Source organism: Symphalangus syndactylus, chromosome 11, assembly GCF_028878055.3.
Source record: "Symphalangus syndactylus isolate Jambi chromosome 11, NHGRI_mSymSyn1-v2.1_pri, whole genome shotgun sequence".
Taxonomy (NCBI): domain Eukaryota; kingdom Metazoa; phylum Chordata; class Mammalia; order Primates; family Hylobatidae; genus Symphalangus; species Symphalangus syndactylus.
The window spans coordinates 13,068,982-13,084,494 of NC_072433.2; the positions used below are offsets into that span (position 1 = coordinate 13,068,982).

The following is a 15,513-nucleotide window of genomic DNA, read 5'->3' on the forward strand; positions in this document are numbered from 1 at the left end:
TTTAGCAAAGCACAGGGGAGGCCCTGACAGCCCCGTCTCAAATGTCCACCTCCCACCCTCTTCTCTAATCCTCCTGCCTGCTGCTCTTCCTCCGTAGTGCTTATCGTCATCTTACATACTGTATCTTTTCCTTATTTATCCTGTTATTGTCTGTCTGTAGATTGTTAGGTCAGGAGGGCAAAGATACTTACCTGATTGGTTCGCTGCTATATGCAGTGCCTAGAACAGTGCCCTACATTTAGGAAGGACCCCAAGGAATGGTTCATGAATAAATGTATGGCAATTATAGTGATTTGAGTAACTGACCTTTCTCCTTCAATATACTGTAAGCTCCTTAAATGGAACTGAATCATCTTTGTAATCCTAACAATGCCTTACATGTTATTGTAGCTGATATATAAAGTTTTATTTATAGCAGCATCAGAAGGGAAAAACCAAGGATTTGGGACTCAACTGGTCTGAGTTTAAATTTCTTCTGTTCTTACTAATTTGGCCCCAATTAAACTACCAGACCTCTCTCTGAGCCCTATTTTCTTTACCTGTAAAGTGGACTAAACTAGTACCTCTGTCATAGGGCTGTTGAGGATTAAAAGATGACGCCTATCAGAGTGGCTGGCACATTGTTTGTGCCCAGTAAATAACTGGTGTTTTGCAGTCTTTCTACTCTGTAACCTTGAGTAATTTACTTCACTGTTTTTTCATCTCTAAAAGGGGAGGATGAAACCAATCTCATGAGATTTGGAGGAACCAATGAGACAGTAGGCACAGGTGCCCTCTGTTTTTGTATCGTGACTGAGAGCACAGACTCTGGAACCAGACTGTATGAATTCCAATCCTAACCCATTTACTTTAGCTTTACTTGACTTTTCTGTGCCACAGTTTCCTCATATGTAAATTGGGAGATGTAACAGTACCAGCTCCATGGCACTGTGAAAAAAATGGATGTGAATATTAATAAAAAGCTTAGACCAATATTTGGCATATGGTAAGCACTAAAAGTGTTTGATTTAAAAAATAATAAAATAGTGTGCCTTTATTGCTTTTTTCTTTCTCTTCAGTCTGTCAAATGGTATAAAGAATGGGGCACCTTTACAATGAAGTTGGCCATGTTTATGTTGGAAAATATAATGAAACAACAAAAACAATACTACTGCTTCTTCATGGTTTGACCTGACTGGGTAAGGCAGCTGTGGTCCCAAATCTTCCATGCAGCGGCACTGTAAAATCTGTCCTTTAGTCCCTGTTCTTGTCAAGATTCACTTACTAGCAATGGCAGCCTGGTTGAGAGCTTGTCTCTGAAAAATGTTTTTGTCACTTGCAAATCTGCCTCCATTTCCTTGCCTCCCATTCTGTCAGCTGGTCTCTAGGAATGGTTAGGAATGTAGTTTGAGTAGAAACCTGGGAGGAAGCAGCAAAATTGGAGGGACAGGTGGTGAGTGGCTGGCCGATCTGGAAACCTTCCCCTCTTGCTAGGGAAGGTTTTCTGATAGTAGCAGTAACAAAACTGTAAGAACATATCCTTAAATGTGTCTCTCAGTTCCTTAATTCTGTCAAGGATAAAAGGTTTCTGTATGTAAAGAACCGCGGAGCTTATTACATCACTGAGGACTTGGCTGAATCTTTATTCACATCCAAAACAGACTTAGGAGGAAAGGTAGCTGCTTCAAGTCAGCAGATTCAGCTTCCATTCATGTAGCAAGCTGCTGTTGCAAAAGCTGTTGTGTGTAGATCTTCTTTCCGTTAGCAGAGGTTCTACTGGATCTTCTTTGTGTGTGATTCATCGTTACGCCTAATCTGCCCCCGACTCTTACCTTGGTGCTGGGATGGCAAGCATGCTTCAATCTCTGGTGCCAATTCCTATTGATGATAGTGATTGTGTGGAGTGCTGTGTTGAGGAGAATTGAGAGGCCACATACAGGCTTAGAAGTGATTTAATTGGCAATGTCTGCTGTGTGAGGGGAGAGGAGGTAACCACAGCATATGTGTTGTGTATGTGCCGAACATGATAGATTCCATGATAGGGCTCACCCTTGAGAGATTCAAAGTCGCATTTTGTGTCTGTGTATTTTTGTCTTTGAATTAGTATGTACGTATTACTGTATTACACAGTAAAATATAAATAAACTGGGAATTATCAATTAGCTTGGGTTATATAGAATTACCTATGTATGTTTTTCATGGCTTGCTTAAAGCATGGATCTAAGTTATTATTAGTTCTTTCATTTCTGAAATAAAATTCTCTACACTTCTCTACACTTTTTGTGAGTTTCTCTTGTTTAGTTGATACATGATTCTGATCTTGTGATTTTAAGTTTGGCAAAAAATACTCTTAAATTCTTGGGTAATTTCACTTACCAAACTACTGACAAATTAACACGAGTCACTTGAAACCTTGGGCATACAGCAGGTGGCTGTGACAGACTCAGGGGTTTCAATCATTGTAGAACAGACCAGACATCTCTTTCCTTAAGGAATGGTCATGTGTCTGTTGCTTCTTGGCTTCTGTCCTTATGGGTCAGAGGTAATCCTCAGTTTAACCACTGAGGTATAAAAGTATTTTTTAAATTTTATTTTGTTTCCTTCTTGTGAATCAAAGTAAGTCTTTCCTAATTTGGCAGCTGACAAAGAATACTCTTTCATGGAGTTAGAATGTTGGAAGTATAAGCAAAAATTGAGAGGCACTTTTTACATTTGCTAAGTAAAGAAATATTTATATTAGACTTTTCAAAAAAAGTATGATAAAATATACATAAAATTGACCCTTTTAACCATTCTTAAATGTATAGTTCTGTGGCATTAAGTGTACTCACACTGTTAATACAACTATCAACAACATCTGTCTTGACAGTTTTTTTCATCTTCCTTTACCCGTTAAACACTCTGCCCATTAAACTCTAACTCCCCATTCCTACCTGCCGCCACCCCCGCCCGCCCCTGGTAACCACCATTCTAATTGCTGTAGCTACTTAAAGATTTGACTACCTCATTTAAGAGGAATCATACAATCTTTGTCTTTTTGTGACTGGCTTACTTCACTTAGCATAATCTTCAAGGTTCATTTATGTTGTAGCTGGTGTTAAAATTTCCTTTTTATGGCTGAATAATATTGTATTGTGTACCACATTTTGTTTATTCGTCTGTCGATGGACACTTGAGTTGCTTTCACCTTTTGGCTATTATGAATAATGCGGGTATGAACATGTGTTCTTACATCTATTCAAGTCCCTGCTTTCAGTTCTTTTGGATACATACCCAGAAGTGGAATTGCAGAATCATATTTTTTGAAAGATTTTTGTTTTCCAGTGTTTTCCACTGTGGCTGTGCCATTTTACGTGCCATCAGTAGCGCACAAGGGTTCTAGTTTTTCTGCATCCTCACCAACACTTGTTATTTTCTATATTTTTGATGGTAGCAATCCTTATGGGTGTGAGGTAGTATCTTATTGTGCTTTTTATTTGCATTTCCCTAATGATTAGTGATGTTGAGCATACATATTTCCATGTGCTTATTGGCCCATTTGTACATCGTCTTTGGAGAAATGTGTATTCAAGTCCTTTGCCAGTTTTTAAATCAGATTCCTTGTTTTTTGCTATTGAGTTGTAGGAGTTCTTCATATATTCTGGATGTCAATCCCTTATCAAATATATGGTTTGCAGTTTTTTTGCCTGTCCCATGGGTTGCCTTTTCACTCTGTTGATAGTGCCTTTTGATGCCCGAAAGTTTTTAATTTTGATGAAATCCAAGTTATTTTTCTTTTGTTGTCCATGCTTTTGGTATCATATATAAGAAATACCAAATCCCGTGTCGTGAAGTTTTTCCCCTGTGTTTTCTTCTAAGTATTGTTTAACTTTTACTCTCTTACGTTTAGATCTTGTAATCGTTTTGAGTTAATTTTTGTATGCATAAGGTAAGGCTCCAACATTACTCTTTTTCATAAGGATATCCAGTTTTCCCAATACTATTTATTGAAAAGACTATCCTTTCCCCATTGAATGGTCTTGGTACCCTTGTCAAAAATCATTTGACCATATATGTGAGAGGCTTTTTTTTTTTTTTTTTTTCTGGACGGCATTTGACATTTTAAGGTTAAGTTCAGAGTTTCATCATTTCTCAGTGATACTGCACACTTCCTAACTATTGTCCCTAATTCAAGTATCATTTTTGATACATTTCTACTCTGGCATTCTGATTATGTTTTCTAAGTTTTGCCTGCTTTTCTATTTTCTCTCTTTGATTATGAGTCCCTGGAGGGCAGGGATTTTGTTCTGGAGACCTAGTGCCTTATGCGTCATTGGTACTGAATATGTGTTTGTTGGATGAAATTAACTTAGAGCTAAAAAAAGAAAGAACTAGAAGACATCAAGTGAGGTATGAAAAGTACTTTTCCATTATTATAAACTATTACTATGGTTTATGGGCCTTTAAGGAAATACATCTTTTTTCTGCTAATGGTATTTGCCCTCTTTTCCCATGCTTGCCACTGTGACTGCAGTTATCACCCTCTTCCTTACAAGGATAAATAATCTTCACAAAAATTTGAGAGGAAGACGAGAATAAGTAGAAAACAGAAGAAAGGAAAGGAAAGGTGAAAGAAATCAACCTCATTCAAAAGCATTTAACAGTACACTTGAAGTTGAGTCAGAACAGGCAGAAGGTGCTAAGCAGCAGTGATATGCTGTGAGAGATGCAGTCTTGCAGACAAACTTAAAACACATGTTCCCTAGCACCTTTTGTCACAAGTGTCTATTGTGCCTGCTGAAATTTGGAATAGATGAATAATTAATTATTTGCCTCAGAATATAACATCTCTACAAAGAGTAGCTTTTTGTCTTTGACAATTCTATTTGTATGGTCAAATCTGCGAATAAATGAAAACATTAATTAGTCTGATCTTCATCAAAGTAGGCTGTCCAAAAAAAGACATAAAAACCTTAATACCAATGACCTGTGTAATATTTGATACATTGAGGAGCCAGGTTTCTTCAGGGCCCTAACGTGTGTGATTGTCACTTTCTTTTGACTCTATTTGGGAAAAGTTAATACATAGGAGAACCAGAGAATGGTAGAATCAGAAGAGCAAATCTGGTTAACCCATCAGAGTTAAGGATGGGAAGAAGTTATGTAGGGCCATTAAGCCATCATAGTCAAAGCATATGTTGTACCCTGAAAGTTCCATTCCCTCTAACATTTTATTTTGTTTTATTTTTTAAAAATAGATACAGTGTCTCACTGTGTTGCCCAGGCTGGTCTTGAACTCCTGGGCTCTAATGATCCTCCGACCTCAGCCTCCCAAAATGCTGGGATTACAGGCGTTAGCCACTGCAGCCAGCCACTAACTACCACTACTTAAGTAGTATGATCTTCTCTCTGCTTTCAGTTACTTTTTGAGTTAATAACAGTTTGGGAGATTCTCCTTACTTAGTACGTAAATTATTCTAAAGCTAGACACATTCAGCCCTCCATGTTTGCAGGTTTCACATCTTTGAATTCAACTAACCATGGATCAAAAATATTTTAAAAAACCAATAAAAATAGTACAAATTTTAAAAACAACACAATATAACAATTATTTACATAGCACCTTGTATTAGGCATTATAAGTAATCTATAAATGATTTAAAGTCTGTGTGTAGGTTATAAGCAAATATCATTTTATATCAGGGACTTGAGCATCTGAGGATTTTAGTATCCATGGGAGGTCCTGGAACAAACACCCTGTGGATATAGGGAATGACAGTACTGGAAAAGTCTAACCAGAGACAATGGTTATCCAAGTCTGAGAATTTGAAACTGATGACTTTGAGAGTCCCAGGACTAGATGGCTCTCACATTCTTTTTAGCCCCTTTTAAAGTTCTAGTTGTTCATTAAAACTGTCAGAGACTTATTTGGGAATAATACTAATCTCAAAGAGCTGGATTAATAGTGAATTGAATTCTTGTGATCTTTGTCTGAGCCTTTGGCATTTTTGGAAGCCCAAGGTTTATAAGGTATAACCTGGATAGACCACTAGGGTTCTCATTAACTCTGGTTAACAGATGACTTAAGAATTTCAGTTTTAACCTAGTGATACTCCACTGACTTCAAGGAGTAAATACATTTTTAAAGGCGACTTACTTTAGAGTGGTTTACAGTGCACTAATTAGGAAGAATTTAACTCAGTCATTTCAAGCCTCTGAAATCCTTGGATGAAGTACAAATGCTGAGATGGAAATGTAGTATGCTATTTGTATATTATTCCATTTCATGAAGTGGTAACTTGGCAGAGTCGTATTTAGAAGTGATTGCACTCTATAGTCCTTCTCCTCAGCCCTCTTTTGTGTGGGTATAATCTTCTGCAGTAGTATCATAGACATTTATGCACTGCTGTTTGCATAAGCCTTTTATTGGAAATAACCCAACAAAATAGCAGTCCCTGCTAGCTTAGCACAGTTGGGCCTTTTCTAAGGCTCATTTTCCTACACATCAAGAAAAAAAATCTCTAGTTAATGTCAGTGGGATGATACCCACAAGCAGGAGATTCAAAGATGGCCCTTTTCTTTATCCCTGGCTCACCTGAGGATGGAGGTCAGAGGCCCAAGTGACTTAATTCTATGCAGATCTATGCCTAATGGAAACAATAAATTCAAATGGGCAGTGTTACTTTTTCCCTTACTATCTTACTATTTATGAAATGTATTTCTCACTGCATTTAAACATGTATTTAACATATAGATTATTTCATGATATTTTATCGGGTTTTAAAAATCTGATATTTAGCTATAGTATGGAATTACAGTACTAATGGGTTTACAAATTAATATTACAAATGACTGAAAAGTTCACACTGCAACTGGTTACATATGTCACCTTCAGAGCTTATCTCATTTTTAATTAATAAATATGTGGTCATAGTGTATAAAGAAGAAATCTTTGTAGATTAAAGATTTGTCACCTTTTGGTACAGTAGACTCTGTTTTTTAACATTTGTATTATAGAAATTTAGAATAGTATAGTAAACTTCTATGTACCCTTCATACCCAGCTTCAGAAGTTATATAAACATTTTTGCCTTCTTTTTGAAATGGGGTCTCACTGATGCCCAGGCTGGAGTGCAGTGGCACAATCTCAGCTCACTGTATCCTCTGCCTCCTGGGCTCAAGTGATCTGCTCGCCTCAGCCTACTGAACAGCTGGGACCACAGGCATGCCACCACGCTTGGCTGACTTTTTTTTTTTTTTTTTTTTTTTTTTGAGACAGGGTCTCACTCTGTCAACCAGGCTGGAGTGTAGTGGCGCAATCATGGCTCACTGCAGACCTTGACCTTCCAGGTTCAGACGATCCTCCCACCTCAGCCTCCTGAGTAGCTGGAGCTACAAGTGTGTGCCACCACACCTGCCTAATTTTTGTATTTTTTTGTAGAGATGGATTTCACCATGTTGCCCAGGCTGGTCTCAAACTCCTGAGCTCAAGTGATCCACCCGCCTCTGCCTCCCAAAGTGCTGGGATTACAGGGCATGAGCCACCATGCCTGGTCTTTGCCATATTTTTAAATGATGAAAACGACATTACTAAAAGTTTGGAAATTAGAATGAAAATGACCTCTGGTCTCACCCAGTTTAACCTGACTCTCATCATCATTTTTTGGTCGTCGTCGTCTTTTTTTTTTTTTTGGAGACAGAGTCTCACTCTTGCCCAGGCTGGAGTGCAATGTTGTGATCTCGGCTCACTGCAACCTCTGCCTCCCGGGTTCAAGCGATTCTCCTGCCTTAGCCTCTGAGTAGCTGGGACTACAGGCACACACCACCACACCCATCTAATTCTTCATATTTTTAGTTGAGACAGAGTTTCGCCATGTTAGCCAGGCTGATCTCAAACTCCCGACCTCAGGTGATCTGCCCGCCTCGGCCTCCCAAATTGCTGGGATTACAGACATGAGCCACCACACCCGGCCTACAGTTTTGATATACAGATACTGTTTCTTCTTTTTGCTGAACATGATATCAAACTAAGAGCTAATGGTGGCTACCATCAATTGATGTCTTCGTATGCCATGCACTGGGCCAGTTGCTTTACATGTAATTCATAGACTCTTCACAATAACAATACAGTAGTATAAACATCCTCTCTCCCCCAGAGACACACATTTATAGATAAGGAACCTAAGACAGGGAGGTTAAGTAACTTGCTCAGGCACTGCATATCTGGCATATGTATTCGGACAGAAGTCTAACTCTGAGTGCATGCTCTTTCCTCCCTCTAAAGTGGCCTCTTCAAAAGCATTTTTTCATGTTGCAACGTAATCACCTTTTTAAGGAAAAAGAAATATCAATATGTAAATTTTGACTATGTATCATATAGAAGCAGTGCTAGGATAGACACTGCTGTGAGTTAGAGGGATAAAAGGTATGGTGTCTGCTCTTCAATGTCAGTGCTCTAATGCTGAGGAGCCTGCCCCCTCGGGTACACTAACAAAGAAAATGCATGCTTAGCTCAGGCCACCCTGGTTATCTTTCTTTCTTAGAGCCAGTTGTGCCATGTAACATAAACTAATCATAGAGGCAAAAACATCTGTCATATTTACAGTCCTAGGAAATGTGCAGGACATGTCCACCGGGGGGGTGGAGAATCTTGCAGAACCACATCAGAATTCTGTTCATCACAAGCTCCCAATTGGAAACAACTTAAATGTCTACCAACAGGAGAATGGATAAACTATGGTATATTCATACAATATCCTAAGCAGTGAAAAGGAACAAATTGTTAATATACAGTCACCCTCTGTATTGGTGAGTTCTGCACACTAGATTTGGCCAACCTCAGAAAATACTCCGGAGAAAAAAATTGTGTCTGTACTGAACATGTGCAGACTTTTTCCCTTGTCATGATTCCTGAAACAATACAGTATAACAACTATTTGCATAGCACTTACATTTTATTAGGCATCATAAGTAATCTAGAGATGATTCCATGTATATGAGAGGATATGTGTAGATTATATGCAGATTCTATCCCTTTTATATCCAGGACTTGAGCATCCATGGATTTTGGTATCCAGGGGGAGCTCCTGGAACCAGTCCCCCAAGGCCATGCAGTAATATGGATGAATCTTGAAAGCTTTGTACTGAAAGGAGCCAGGACAGAGAGTACTTACTGTATGATTTCATTTATTTAAAGTTCTAGACAAAGCAAAACTAATCTGTGGTAATAGAAAATCAGAGTATAGTGGTTGTTGGCAGGGATGAGGAGGTGTGGAGTTTGCCTGAGAACAGGCACAAGAGAACTTTGCAGAGTGATGGAAGTGTTCTACATTTTGATAGGAGCCTGGATTACATAGGTGCTTTCATTTGTCTCAACTGTTGAACTTCACTCTTCTCTTTAGATCTGTATATGGCACTGAATGTAAATTGTACCTCAATTTAAAAATGAAAACATGACTCTATTGAATCCTTGTTTTACTTCTCACCAGACTCTTGGATTAAGAAATGAACCACAATTATATACAACCACCATCATAAAATGTTAAAGCTAAAAACAACTTGACAAATTATCTAGTCTAATTCCCTTGTAAGCACTACTGCCTTGGTGAAGAAAAAAGTTTAAAATTGCTAATGATAAAATCTGCTGTTGCTATCTTCTACACTCAGGAGGAGAGTTAGGCAGTTTTACCAATTCGTGTATGCCAGCAGAAAATATGAGAGAGGGACAGATTTGCTAACAGCAATACATCTTGAAGTGTAAGCACAGAATCTGGATCAAGACATTTTACTTAGATTTGTTTGGCAGAAGGCATTCTCTTAACTGCGATTGATCTGGTCAGGGAATGCACAGCATTTTGCTGCTGCCCATGATCTGGCTGAGAAATAATTTGTAAAAGCGCCGTTGTAGTTAATAAAGGACACGTGGTGTTAATGTTAGCGTGTCTGTGACCTCACGCTCTCTCTATGGAAGTGATCTATAAGATTGCCAAAGGTTTCACGACCTTGTAAGCAGAAAAAGAACACATTTGGTTAGACGGATTTCACAAACCGCCCCCTGCGGTTTTTTCCTAGTCTTTTAAAACTGCAGTCATTGCATTGATTTTATATGTTGCCTTGGCTGATTATTGATTTTAGATTTTAAGTCCATAATGAAAGTATTTAGGTGGTGGTAAAAATCATTATAACTTTTAAAGGTTCTTTAGCAATTAAAACATTATCTTAAAAATTCTGAATTGTGCTTTTTTGGGTTTTCATTATGAGATGTTGGCATAGGCTGGTATTTTAAGTTTTTTATGTTTATTTTCTTCATCTCTAAAATGATTTTGTTTCCTAATTGAATTTCTTTGCTCAGGTCTTTATGGAAACTTATGTTCCCTGACACCTCACTAATCATTTCAGGCTCTGTTAGTTGTTAGTGTTGTCTTCCAGAGTGGCCATGGTTCCCTTCAGTGACTTAAAGAGAATTAGTAAACACTCATTCTATCCTATTTATTTGTATATTGAGTGGTTAATTAGAGTAAACTAGGAGTTTTGGAATTGGAGTTGTTAAATTCTTTGAGTTCTGAGAACTTAGAGAATTTTTTGTATAGATAACTTTTATATGATAATGATAATAATCCCTTCTGGTATCTGTAATAATTCTTGGTTTTTCTTTATTAAAGAATGTAAGTTTGGCTTGGTTTACTTATGAATAATGCGGTTTATGTAAAATGATTTTGTGAAATGAAAACTCTCTGTCTTGATCTGGTATTAAAATAATCCATAAAGTATCGACACACAAAAGAAAATTAATGTATGATTCCACTTCTATGAGGTATCTAAAGTACTCAAACTCATAGAAACAGAAAGTAGAGTGGTGGTTGCCAGGGGCTAGGGGAGGAGGAAATAGGAGTTGTTTAATGGGTGTAGAGTTTCGGTTTTGCAAGATGAAAAAGTTCGGGAGATCTGTTGCATAACAGTATGAATGTACTTAACCCTGTTGAACTGTACACTTACAAATGGTTAAGATGATAAATTTTGTGTTATGTATATTTTACCACAGTTAAAAGTAAAATATATATATTAAAAATATGTTTTGCATTTTTGAGATGAGGAAGCCAGTTACAACCAAGAAATGTAAAATATAGTTTAAATTTCTGTTAACTTCGGATTAACAGAATCTGTCGTTCTTTTAGTCTCCTCGTGTACAGCGTTCTTCACTTTGCACATTGTACTTGAGCGTAGTTCCTTACACCATCTTTTCCCCCACTTTCAACTACCCGGCACTCTCACATTTAAACTTCTTCCTCAAATTGCTTGCTTCATGGATTAAGAACAATTTTTAATGTGAAACAAACCATAACCAAAGATGAAGTAGGAATATAATGTGATCAGCTGCTTTCTTTTGATCTGGTGCTTCTACTTGTTACTAGGGACATTTAAAAAAAATATGGAGCAGCCTCTGTGTGTCAGGTACTGTGCTGGTGTTTCCAGATATGTGTTTTGAGAGTCGATTATTTATCAGAAATGGACAAAGGTAACCAGCCTTAAAGGAACTTCTGATTATTATTTTTTAAGATTGCTTTGGCCATGGGAATATTTTTCTTCTTGGGACAAATTATAAATTACTTAATAAGGAGATATTCTTAACAAGAGTACATTTTGGTGTTAAAAAGTATGTTTACATGTGTTTTACTAATACAGGGAATTAATTCTCAGTATGTGGATAGCTATAATGTCTCCAAAGTGTTCATTATGCCAGATTTGTCAGATTTATATCATTGAGGGCAAAGCTCAAGAGAGTATATATTTGCTTTTAACTGCCCCTCACTGTTCATGGCCAGTCTGGTACATCCTAGTGAAAGGAAGACCGTGCATCAGAATGTTTGTTTTGAGCATTTATTTTTAGCAGCAGATCTAGAAATTATATTTTCATTTTAGGGTATATATTTTTTATTTATTATGAACATTCCAAGACTAAATAATTTTAGACACGCATATGTGAGTGCATGTGTACATTGCATGCACGTGTGTACGTGTATGTGAGAGAGTGAGAGACTGAGTCTGAGACTGTGAGGGAGAAGGAGAGGGAGAGAGAGGGAGAGAAAAGAAGAAGACATTCCCTTAATAGCAGGAGGGGGTAGAGGCTTACTCAGTCTATTATCATAAAGCTCTGCTAATGTAGCTTCTGAGTCATGTGACTGCAGAAAAGGCTATTATCTCAATGAAAAGGAAACCGGGTTTTAGAGCAAGCAATAGAATAGAAGCAGGAAGAATTTTCGAGTGTTCCACCATGCTGGATTGTCAAAGGGGGATCTGTCTGATCAGCAGCTAAAAAAGGATTTGTGTGGCTAGTTTGTCAGCTATCGTTAGAAACAAATGATAGAGGAGATAAGCGGCGGGGTGCTCAGCATGTGCTTAGGTTTACATCAAGATGTGATGTTGGTTTGGGTTAACAGAGGAGATTTATCTCTGAGGCAATAAATTTATTGCTAATTGTGGGGGTTTTTGTTTTGATGAGTGATGTATGGTATTTGTATTTACATCACTGGTGTGAAGATAAAGAGAAGCTGCTGAGCTCTGATATGAACTGCAGAAGCTGTGGACAATTACAAGGTGTGTTTCAGAAGTGCTCTGACTTAATATTTGGTAATGTTCTTGGAATTCTGTGTGCTTGTGGATTGGATGTGCGGTGCGTTGTAGAAGGGAGAACTGAGCATGACAACCAGGCGGTGATAATGTTCTCAGGAACACATTTACAGTGTGACCCAAATTGATTCCGTGGTCCTTATTTCTTTTGTGTTTGTTTAGTGTTTTTAAAATATTCCTTGTAGTTTCTTTATGTAGCCAAATACAGTGTCACGCTTGTTTTTAGGAAATATTTTGGTAAGCATTTTCTAAAATTCAGGAGGAGAATCTTAATTTTTTAGATGCAAATCTTGATTATTAAGGAATAAATATAACCATAAGCTTTATCTTTCTACCTTTATACTTTTTATCCTTTTCTAATTTCAAGCTTAAAGGGGAGCTTTGTGATAAATTTGAAATTATTTAATTTTTGATTATATGATAAGTTCAGCTTTTATTTTTGGTGGAGGCCTTGATTCAGTGATTTTTTTGTTGTTGTTATATGCAGTACCTAACTTTCTCAGATTGATCTTATGCTACTGTATGCAGAGAGCTAAATAACATAGTTAATCTTCAGACTGTACTTGTCTGCTTTTGCTCATGTTAATGCTATTAATTCTCATAGCAGTCTGTACCTGTCTCTTAACCTTGGAAAATGTAGTACTTGAAAGTCTGAGATTGGTGAAAGATAATCAGAAGCATTATCTGAAAAGGGTTAACAATTACACAACATATATTCGGAGAATGATTTTGCTAATGTTTTTCATTTAACTTCTAGAGCAGATGGGCTGAAGTGTATGTATGTTTCCAAATGACATAAGATTTTGAAACTAAACTATACTGTGTACAGTTCCCTTTTGAAGTTGAGGTTGGAAGAGGTAAGGAATGTATCAGGCAATTTCTAAGGTGTATAGACAGTTTAACAAAGAATTAATTCTTGCTGTCTTTTCTAATAAAAGATGAGAGCAACTCAAACATAATTTTTAATTATACTAAGTGCAGGAGATTCTTCTTTATATCTACAAGCCATATCTTAGCACAGTATAGTTTAATAAATCATTAATTTTATTAAATGGGATTTTCTTTTAAAAAGCAAACAACACTGGCACTTTACATAGAAAAACAGCTTGGTTCAAATAAGCAGTTAATTAATTTGGGATTTTTTTTAACTATAGTATTCTCCCACATTCATTTTTTTTTTTCATTTTTTTTTTCACTGCTCTTTCAGTAACTCTCACGTTCTTGTAAGTAGTCTGTGAGACAGGGTTACGTACATTTTCAGGGTTACATACCATTTTCCGCCCAGAAAGCACTAGCACCATATGTTAAATATTTTGAAGAATAAAATTTTCAAAGTTGTATTGTTTGAGCTTTCTTTGTTTTTATTTTAATTTTAAATTTTATTTTGTTACCTTATCTAAACCTTTGAATGAGCCAAGACTTTTGTAATAATTAAAAGGTATTTTTATTGAGCACCTACTATTATTACAAGCCACTGTATGAAACAATATGGGAACATGAAGACAAATAAGATATCTAATCCAATAAGTTAACTTATAACTGGCATTGGAATCCAGCCTCAGTAAATGTAATTATCCTGTGTCTTACAGGAATTTAAAATGGCTAAAAAGAATAAAACTTATCTGGCTGTTGAGAGAGTACTTGTCTGATTTTGTGAATGACGTTTCATATGAGCAGGTTCGGATGGTAGTTTTAACTGGTCTGCATCCATGCCATTTCATTTTCCTTTGTATCAGAACAGAAATGCTTTTTCTTTTTTTTTAATAATCTTCTACAGCTAGAGTAGTTTTTGTTCCTGATGGTTTTGTTTTTCCCCTAGGACATAAAATATCAGTCCTTTGCAAATTTGAAGTATTTTCATAAACAGATTAACATATTGAGTTATCTAAACAAACGGTATTTACTTTTAGAGGTTGGGGAGTGAGGAAGCACCCCAGTATTATTATCAGAGTTAAGAGGTGCAGGTGTTGAAGTCCAGGTAGTGTCTAAACAAGCCAGATGTCTAGCTTGCAAATCCTGCTACACTTCAGAATTCCAACCACGATAATTAACCACAAATATTATAATCGGGTCTGATCTTGTCAGGCTGAGGGGGTTTGTTTCTTGGAACGAGTTTTAATTTGTAGAATAGATAGGGTAAGAACAGGTAGAATTAAATGTGATCTTAGTATTCACTGTTGTAAAACTCAGTGAAATGTGTTCATAGGACCTTTTTGTTTTTTGAGAAGGTAAAAGTTTGGGAAGATTTAGGCAGGATTAAAGTACAGAGCTATATTTTAGAGACATTTGAATTCGGTGGAAGCCAAGGGAATATAAGATTCAGGAAGTGGAAAAGCCTGTGCAACAGCTAGCAAATTTTCCCACGGTACCTCTTATAGGATTTGCTCTAAAAATTATCACTCAGAAATGCAGAAAAAGGTTTAGAATCAGTTGGCTTATCTTCTCTCACAGGTGTTTTGGTCCTTGTCATTAAAAAGGTAAGACTGCATTTTTTAGCATGCGTTTTAGTAGTGATGGCTCTTTTCACCAGGTTCATAGTTAACATGCAGGGTTACGGCTTGTAGTAATCACTAATATAGTACAACATAAACATACATTTGCATTATTTTAAAGATAACATGGTTATTGCTATGTATGTTTTATTAAAGATTTTATAAGAAACACCAAACACTATAATCTTGACATTGAATGATTGTTTCTTCTTTAAAAGTCAGTCAAGATTAAGAAGTATGTTGAGATAGAAGCTAGATGTTTGGTTTCATCATTTTAGATGTCAAATCCAATTATAATAGTAAATTGATTGGCTAGAATAGTCATAAAAGCATACTATGAGGCTTATGTTTAAGATACCTGTTTTGTTTCCATAAGTCCTTAGACTGTAGTCAAAATGAATGATAAATAAACATAGTATTGAAACCGTAATAGCCTT

The 15,513-nt window shown here is 36.7% G+C and overlaps 1 protein-coding gene across 20 annotated transcripts in view; it reads left to right on the plus strand.

The window, feature by feature from the left end:
* The window catches only part of NCOA2 (nuclear receptor coactivator 2), a 298,236-nt gene that overhangs the window by 147,303 nt on the left and 135,420 nt on the right, over positions 1-15,513 (plus strand). The window contains exon 1 of one of the 20 annotated variants that reach the window (XM_063612644.1): positions 1,064-1,178. The exons of 18 other annotated variants lie outside the window; for them this stretch is intronic. The gene's annotated coding sequence lies outside the window, so the exon portion shown is untranslated. Of the gene's footprint in view, positions 1-1,063; positions 1,179-12,080; positions 12,552-15,513 lie in introns of those variants that run through there. One more of the 20 variants, XM_055232964.2, reaches the window with a different exon arrangement.